Source organism: Helianthus annuus, chromosome 10 (genome assembly GCF_002127325.2).
Source record: "Helianthus annuus cultivar XRQ/B chromosome 10, HanXRQr2.0-SUNRISE, whole genome shotgun sequence".
Taxonomy (NCBI): Eukaryota; Viridiplantae; Streptophyta; class Magnoliopsida; order Asterales; family Asteraceae; genus Helianthus; species Helianthus annuus.
The window spans coordinates 71,292,469-71,301,664 of record NC_035442.2 but is presented as its reverse complement, the minus strand read 5'-3'; the positions used below and the strand labels follow the sequence as shown (position 1 = coordinate 71,301,664).

Genomic DNA, 9,196 nt, shown 5'->3' with positions numbered 1-9,196 from the left:
AACCCCATTTCAAAGCTCTAAAGTGATGTTAAAGTATAGGGAACTTAAAATGTGCTCAAAAATATCTCGGATGTCGGTTCGTTTGGCCGTACGGTCGCGATGTTCGGTTAATTACGACGGAATGCGCATAAGCGCGAAAGACGATCCAAATTGCGTGACGAATGGATTTTTCTCATGCCATACACTAAGGCATAATATAAGGATGCTTATATAAGTTTTTGGATGTCCGGATGTATTCAGAACGTAAGTTATGCGCGAAAGTGCAAACTTGTGCACTTTTTGACACTTTTAGTCCCTGAATGATCCAAAAGTTTGTTTTAGCATACCAAACACCTCAAGGCCTATTTCTAAGCTATGTAAAGGATATTTATGGTATGTTTAACTTATGGACATGTTCCGGAATGTTCGTTACAGTTCAAATTGGCATACTTTCGCAGTTTGTCAAGTTTAGTCCCTGTAAGCGAATTAACTTGTTTTTGCCATACCAAAGCCTTCAAAACTTATTTCTAAGTTATGTAAAAGTTATTTAAGGTATGTTAAACCTATGTCACTATTCCGGAGTGTTCGTTGGATTAAACTGGTTATTTTTACGCATCAGAGCGCGTATAACCTTCCAGAGAGCGATTTAAAGCTTAAAATCGAACAAGAGTTGATGTGTGCAAATGATACACATATTTTTACGAATCCCAAGTATGAGATACAATATTTCATTGTTTTGGAATTTGTTTGATGGTTGAAGTGACAAAGGTGTCACACTATTAGGTTTGACAGCCTCACACCGTGACCGGGGGGATCGGGCGTGAACTAGTAGACCTTGCATCTTGGTCAATGATGATAGACATTGACTCGGGGCACAACAACTTTTCGTCAACAGTTTCGGTATCGACAGTTTAGTGAGCTTACAGATGGGGTAGCTCCCCATAACGTGATTATAAATGCTTTATCTAAACAACTCACGTTTTCTTTCGAAAAGTTAAAACTTGACACCTCGTGAACTCGCCAACATTATGTTGATACCCTACTGCATGCTTTGAAGGTACCCAGTGACTCAGGAGCTTGCAGCTTGGGGATGTGTAGTGGTCGTCTAACCCATGCGTTGGGTTCTAAATAAAATTGAACTATGAACTTTGTTCTAAACTGTTTTGTCTATGCTTCCGCTACTTACCTAAATTACTATTTGAACTTAAAAACTTTTGAACTTTGATTATGATATTTGCTAACTCTGTTGTTGGTGATTATTACTTATGTTATTAATTAAATTGCTCAGTATAATTGGTGGCTGGATCCTGGTCATGTCACACACCTAGCGGTGGTACTCCGCATGTGAATTTTGGGGGTGTGACATTAAACAATGTATGATACACATGTATGTATATGGAAGTGATCAGAAAGCAGTTAGTTGTAATTCAGCACAGTCATTAAGCACTTAATCATGGTTAATTAATTGTACAGATACCTGGATTTTTTACAGTTGTCACAGATGATATATTAACCAAATTCATGTGGCCATGCATGAGTGTGTTTTGCATGGGGATGATGATGGCGGTGGACATGCATGGGAACCTAGTACGGGTACACAAGTTTGATGGGTCCGGGGTGATCCGAATTGACGTACGGGTTAGGATTTTGTGTGGTGTTAGGTACTCCTCTCAAGTTTCGCTTAGGGTTCTACATAGGGTGGGGATGAGTTCTGTTTGTCCGAAATGGGTGGATATTGTCGACTGGCTTTGTGTTCGAGCTCGTTCAAAGAAAGCCGATATTTATGTTGCTAAACTTCTTGTTGCGGCTGCCACTTATCTTATTTGGCAAGAGAGGAATGCCAGGTTATTCAAAAATCTGTTGAGACCTCCTGAAACGGTCAAGGAAATTATCCTGAAAACAGTGAGATACAAGCTAATGGGAGCGAAGCTAAAGGATACCGATAGGGTGCGCAAGCTTCTTGGAGAATGGGAGATCCATAGGAAAGAAATTGAAGATGATGGCGGCTGATTAGTTTAGTCTTTTTGGCGTCCATTGTTTCTAGATCTTTGTCTAGTTGTTACGTTGGTTGTTTCTTATTGTGGTTCTTTTGGTTTACTTTCATGGGGCATGTCTCATGATTGAACTAGTGTAGATTCTCTACACTACTTGTTTTTTATGGTTGTGAATATATAGAATCATCGGGGTAACCCTTTACCTAAAAAAGAAATGTTGATGGGTCAGGTCTTACAATATATTATATATTTCAATAAAGTGTAACCATAGGTTATTCGATTACAGGTTTCGTTTGGGGACGCAGTTCGAGACGGTTAACCCTTGGATTTGGAAGCTTTGCAACAAGTGAGTTCTAGTCCCCTTTTTCTTAAATATTTTTGGGGCTAGCATGCATGCTTTTTACATGTTTTCATACGTGTTATGTGTCACACAACATCGCAACGGAATATATAACGTAGTGGAGACGGAAGTTGGTGCCCATTTATATCTTGTCGATCGATGCATTTAATTGTTGGACATTTTAATTTATTTTAAACATAAGTTATTTAAACGTTACGTTTTACGACATGACTACATAGTTAAGTTGTCTTTGATCCTCACGGATCTTATTACATACGTCCCAGAAAGTTTAAAAGTTGTCCAACATTTTCAAACAAACAACATGCATCATTCAAACACAAGATACGCCAAGATTCCCGAAGCCAAACTCAAGTACCTGTAGAACACGTTAAAATCAAGTGTCAACACAAAGGAAGGTGAGTTCACGTATTAACATAGAAACAATATTATTCCAAAGGAAAACTTTCTGACTCGGTGTTTATTTGAAAACATCCATATAATTTTAGAAAGTCCATTTTACTTCCTTAATAAAATCCATGGGCCTTCCGTCGGTTCATCGATCCGACAACAAAATTCTTGCCCAGGTTTTGTATATTAAATTATTGCGTCAATTTTCAGACTCGTATGCTAGCTAAACGATACGAACTATATATTAACCATGCAAGTATAATCAAAGCTAGACAATAAACATAATTTAAATTCGTCGTTTGACTTGACACGGGGCGACCGGTCACGACGGGGTTGTCAACCCGATAAATCTACCAACAACTCATCGCGTGCAATACTTAAATGATTAAACGACATCATGGGCACAAGGTCCTTTTTGAGAACAATATGATATCTGCCTCACGTAAAATATATATATCCTACTAATATGACAATTTAATACACGTAATCGTACGAATCCCCTGAAATCCCCACTGAAATGTAAGCCTATGCTGTTACTTACTTTCTTGAGAGCAAGCAATATTCGTACCAGCTATACAGTTGTTTGCCCCCAAACATATATTCATCAAAAACATTTTATCTCGAAATGTATAATTTATCAACTCCATATATTTTCAACGAAAATATATAATTTATATTAAAAGGTACCTTTTAATCCAAAAACATTATTAAACCTTTTATTGGCGTGTTCTACCCCCAAAACATATACAAAGCAGTAAAAAGAGGGGTTCAGTGACACTCACCTTTGGGTACGTATTTTAAATAGCTCAATCCCAGTGATTTATTTCTACACGTCCTATTATATATAGGAACGATTTTAAATTCAATATACATAGAACAAAAATCCTAACTTTCTCCGTTTCTTAGAATTATCACATAACTTTGAGATTTTCTTGAAAAGTTATCATTTTTTATTATGTTGGCACGTTAATGTATATATATATGAATTCATATATATATATATATATATATATATATATATATATAGGGGATGGTTCAAATGAAAACCACTTTTAACGCGAAAACTCGAAAACTAACTAAAAAAAGCCTAAAAACACACAAAAAAAAATTTTTTTTCAATTTTTTTAATAAAAATCGCTAGTTTTTATATATAAAAAAAAACTTTTTTTCAAAAAAAAAAAAAATTTATGTAGTGCACATGTGTAATAATACACATGTGTAGTACACATACATATGTGCAGTATTACACATGTGTACTACACAAAAAACTTTTTTTTTTTGAAATTTTTTTTATATTAAAAAACCTGCGAAATTTGGATTGCAAAAAAAAAAATTAAAAAAAAATTTTTTTTGTATGTTTTTTTGGCTTTTTTTAATTAGTTTTTGAGTTTTCGCGTTAACTAGTGGTTTTCATTTGAACCTTCCCCTATATATATATATATATATATATCTATACTACTTTATAAAGCATATAGGAAGGATAGAATGGTCATTTGCCACTTTACAAGTCTTTGAAGCCCATTGTACAAACCTATTAAGCACAAAGTGTTGAAAAACCCATTCAACACACGCGGAGCTTGAACCAGATATTCTTGACCCGTATTTTATATTCCGGATCCAATATAATGTTCGTATCTCTCTCCAAACCCTATTCATTTCATTCGGCTGCTCTTGCATTCTTCAAACCCTAATCTTCTTCATCTTCAACCCCCCAAAAGCGCAAACCTGGTGAAAACCAAACCCCGCAAGACCAAAATTCAAACACTCATCTTCCTTCGTTCACCTTCTCACTCTCTCTCGCAAACAAGAAAGAGGACTCAAACCGTATACACAAATCTCAGAAAACCAGGTACTTTTCTTTTGTTGGTTCTCCTTTTCTTCCCTGTTTATCTTCCAGTTCTTGCTTTCGTCAGCTCAAGGTCATTTTTTGACATTACTTTGCAGATCTGAGTCTTTTACATTCAAATCTTATGGGTTTGCGTTCAGATCTGACTGCTTCTACAGTTTCACGTTTCATCTGACTGCTTCTACAGTCTGCTTTGTGGTAGCAGGTTTATCTGGATGTGGATCTGGATGTGGATCTGGATCTGGATCTGGATCTGCATCTGAATCGATTTAATTTAGGGTTTATCTGGATCTGAGTCTTTTTAGGGCTTTGCTGAATGTTCTATTATGTGTTTTAGTATTTGTTTATTTACGAAACATAAATTATTGCAGGCTTTTTATTGATATTGTTGTTGATTATTTCAGTTGGTGAAGACAGAAAGTGTGGCTCTTCTTTTTTGTATGGAGCCTTGCAATAATCTGGATTTCTTGAAAGACATGGAATGGGATCTGGGGTATTGGTGTCCACTTATTGATAATATATGTTTCTTGCAGTAGCTTTGTAAGCTTTAAGATATTGTAAGTCTCATTTTTACTGATTTTTAAGCTAAAAATGTGTAATATATGGATAACACTGATGACTAAATATGTTTGATCTGCAGAGGTATATCTTACAATCAGATCACCGGTGAATCCCATACAATATTGGGTCTCTCCAAGATCATTTGCTGAATGAGGTTATTTTCTGAATTAGACACTGTCGTTTTGCTTTCATATAAAAATATCAGTGCTTCGTTATAACTAAATCATTTTGTATTCAGTTGGTGACCCTTATTTCTAATCTGACTGAAGAGAAAAATTATGCTTGTAGAGTTGGAAGGATATATTCGTCCTCGATGTACAACCTTGACTATTTTTATTGAATGCCAAGGTTTATGTGGTTGAAGGTGATGTCTCTATATATGTGTTCAATATTCAACTTTTATGTATGATCCCAACTGTTGCAGATGGCATAGCTCGCAAAAGCTTGCACCGAATGAGGATATGTGACAAAGGACAAGCAAGATAGAATAGCATAACAAAAAGTTCCAGTTGAAGGTCACCGGGGAAAAATCGTTGAATTTAATGCTGAGGTTCAATTGGAGAAGACTTAACGCTGAGGCATGCTTCCACGCGATGCCGCGGTTCCCATCCCACAACCAATGCCTATTACAGCGTTAGCTTCCGCTCTTGCTAACGCGTCACTAGATCAAAAGAGGACGGTATATATCTCCGCTACAAGTTTCACTTTACTATTTTGACGTTTATTTTAATTAAAATTTTTAAATGTTTCAGATGCTGGGTAAGAATCTATATCCGTTGGACCAGCTAAGGTGCTTTTGGAGATGGACCAAACGGAGGTGTTGCATTTGCTGGAATCACCAGATGCATTGAAGGTAAAAGTTACTGGCATGACTTTGGTAAGTACTCGGTCACCCATGTGACTTATTTCTCATGTTAAAAGTATCATGTTTTTGATTGTGTGGAAGTTTTATATTTGATTTTGAAAACTTGAATTGATTACTATGCTTGCAATTTGCTGTTTTGACTCAATTATATGGCACTTGAGGATGTAGTTCAATATTTGTGTTTGTTTAGGTTTTGTTTTGCTGATGCTGATGCCTCAATCCCTTTAATTCAGCTTCTAGGGTTTTGTATACGATGAGTCGATGATATTCATCTTCTACATAGCTATTATTGGTTCACTTGGAGCCTAAAGCGAAAAAAAGTAAGTTGATCTGGGTTATTTTTTGATCTACGGGTTCTAACAATGTATAATACAAACATTAAGTTTTACTATTGAGTGAACATTAACTGTTTTGATAATAATTTGGTGATTGATTGATGTTTCTTAGATGGTTCCAAGAGGACGTATGTACCATGGACCAGCTAGGAACAAGGCTGATGCAAATATGGCGGCGGGTGGCGGCAGCGGAATGCTTCCCGTACCTTACGAGATGGCTGGTGTTGGCGGCATGCTTCCACGTGATGCCGCGGCTCCCATCCCACAACAAATGCCTGTTACAGCGTTGGCTTCCGCTCTTGCTAACGACCATACTGGATGGTAGGGGTGTTGTTTTCTCTACTCTCTCTATTTATAATTATTTCAAAGGAATGTTATTAGTTACATTAGTTTTCTCGGATTAATGCAGGATTATGTTGTAACTCAATGGTATCATGCTCTTGAACTCTGTGGCTCCTTTTTTCTCTAAAGTATGTGACAGTCTCTTCTCATTTACTTATATATGGGTTGAGTTGGGCTATGTTTTTGTCTCAGATGAGGCAAATATTGAAATTTTCCACCAAAGCATTTTAATGCATACAGTTTCCTAAATCACTTTATTGTAGTATACCCCTGATATTGTTATTTGGAGCATTAGGATACATATGCGGAAATGCTTTTGAGGAAACCATAATTTTTCGAAAAGAATGTGGTGCATGAGCTAGATCGCATGATTGATTTGCTTGGCACTCCTTCCTTTAAATCCATTACAAGGGTTGGTTAACTACCTTTTTTTGGTCTCAGGTCAAAACGGTTTATATTTGTACATGTCCGTTGGGTTGGGTAACATGTCCAGCTGGTCTCAGGTCAACATTATTCATTTTTTTACATGTTAAGTTGACTCAAAAATATTCTGCAACATTTTTTAACAAAAAAAGTTTATAATTACTAAATTTAGTAATTGTTAATGGTTTGAATCTATACTATCTATACTATCAGATTCCTAGACAAAACCACTCCCTATCCCATTTCAATTTTTAAATGTCCCAGTACCATCACTTTTCTATCTCTGCTTCGTTTATTGTTTTATGTTCTTGGATTATTATGGTTTCATAAATCTTATATTTTAGGAGCTTTTGATTATACAAGGAAGAAGTTGAATAATTTCTATTATTGTTTTTCACCAGCAGGCTGGTCAACCAGCTACAATGGCGGTTGGTGCGGTTAAGGTGTATAACGGTAATTTATCTTCAAATGTAACCCGGCATTGATAAGTAAAAGGTGGCTTTTACTAAAAAATATAAAACTGAAATGTTCGTATACATAGTATTTGCTAAAATGAAAGAGATTTATCATCTTTTCCTCAAAAGGATACAGAGATTTCCATACTTTTGTAGTGGAAGTTTAGTTTGTTTGACCTCGAAAGTCAATCGAAACTTTTGCATTGTGTTTTTTACTCGATAAGCAATGTCGTATGTAGTTATTCTATACAAATATACAACTCAATGATGCATTCCTTTTGTGCTTTGCAGACACATCTATGGCTAACTGATTTAGACCGAGAACTAATCATTAGGCTCTTGAACTGCTAGAAACTGTCGCTAGAAGCCAGCACCTACGCGGCCCAAAACGAGAGACTACCGCTTCGGTTCATAGTCCAAGTCCTCTTTTTTCGAGAAGCTTTCGTTGCGTGCTTTTGTAGCTGGCTGCTTATACGTTTCTGATAGTTACAACTCACAGCTTCGTCTGCGTACATCTGTAGCTAGCACTTCGAGCAATGATCGTGACCGTTCGAGAATAAGAGATGTCCCTAATGGCAAGAATCAAGATCAAGAAAATGGTGAATTGGTTGATTGAGGGTCAATAAATTTAAGGTTAATTTTTTTTAGTAATTGGACTCTCAAGCAATCTCGGAGTCAGCATTTAGTTGATGTTGCTGTAATTATCATGTGCAGAGAAGAGACCTTGACAACTTTGGATGCTTGGGTTGCGTTTATTGTTGTTTGAATAAGGTAGTTTCATGTGGTAGACATTCGTTAAGAGCAACTGATTTTTTAAGTGAAGTGTATGGATATGTTTGCTGAATTCGGTTCCGTTTTAAAAGCGATTTAACTGGGTTTTTAAATAGGTTCGGATTTTAAAGGTTTCAACTATCACGAAGAAGAACCGCGCTATATCCACCGGATCTGGTTCAGCCCGAATTGATTTTTAAAAAATTGGTTTCCGTTTATTTTTTCCGGTTTCGATCCTAAAAACGTTTTTTTTTGAACCACGATTGTCATCATATATTTTGATTTGCTTCGATTCCACCTGTATTTTTCTAGAAAACAGCTATGTAATAATATTTTCGATCACTTTGGTAATTTTTGACAATAGTGATGGTTTCGACTAATCAGCAGGTGGGATCAGCAGGTTCAAAGTGACAATGACAATAGCGATGGACGGGTTATTTAGTTTGCTGCCAACCAGGTTTGTCTAAACAATGACAATAGCGATGGACGGCTGGCGCTGCTGAAATTTTTATAATGTTTTTTTTTTTTTTTTTTTTGTATTTGCAAGGTGTAATGTACATGTTGGTGTAATATTATTTGTTTCCCAAAAACTGAAGTACTGGCTAGCATTATTAGGTATAAAAGTGTAATGTACAAGTTGGTGTATATTATTATTATTTTTGTATTTGCAAGGTGTAATGTACATGTTGGTGTATATTATTAGGTATAAAAGTAGTCTATTTGACATTCCAAATCAAGTTATAATTAAACTTTTTGAAAACTACTAGCTACTCACTCCAGTAGCATATCTAAGTTAGAAGGTTAGATGAAAATGACAAAAATTGCGAATGTCGAGGACCCAGATGAGGAAAAAAACTATTTGGACTAAAGTGACATT

The 9,196-nt window shown here is 36.0% G+C and overlaps 2 long non-coding RNA genes across 7 annotated transcripts; both read left to right on the top strand.

Annotated features, from left to right (window-relative positions):
- Nucleotides 1-4,381: 4,381 nt before the first annotated feature.
- Nucleotides 4,382-5,366, top strand: LOC118482812. 2 transcript variants are annotated; one of them, XR_004868880.1, is made up of 4 exons: nucleotides 4,382-4,570; nucleotides 4,666-4,772; nucleotides 4,972-5,124; nucleotides 5,208-5,366. It is a non-coding gene; the product is annotated as an uncharacterized LOC118482812 (long non-coding RNA). The 2 variants fall into 2 exon arrangements; XR_004868881.1 differs by lacking the exon at nucleotides 4,666-4,772.
- Nucleotides 5,367-6,446: 1,080 nt separating this feature from the next.
- On the top strand, nucleotides 6,447-8,969 carry LOC110885348. 5 transcript variants are annotated; one of them, XR_004868873.1, is made up of 7 exons: nucleotides 6,447-6,649; nucleotides 6,738-6,798; nucleotides 6,966-7,082; nucleotides 7,498-7,546; nucleotides 7,840-8,181; nucleotides 8,263-8,319; nucleotides 8,704-8,969. It is a non-coding gene; the product is annotated as an uncharacterized LOC110885348 (long non-coding RNA). The 5 variants fall into 5 exon arrangements; XR_004868874.1 differs by having other exon boundaries at nucleotides 7,495-7,546; XR_002562101.2 differs by lacking the exon at nucleotides 6,966-7,082 and having other exon boundaries at nucleotides 8,704-8,964.
- The last annotated feature ends 227 nt before the right edge of the window (nucleotides 8,970-9,196 follow it).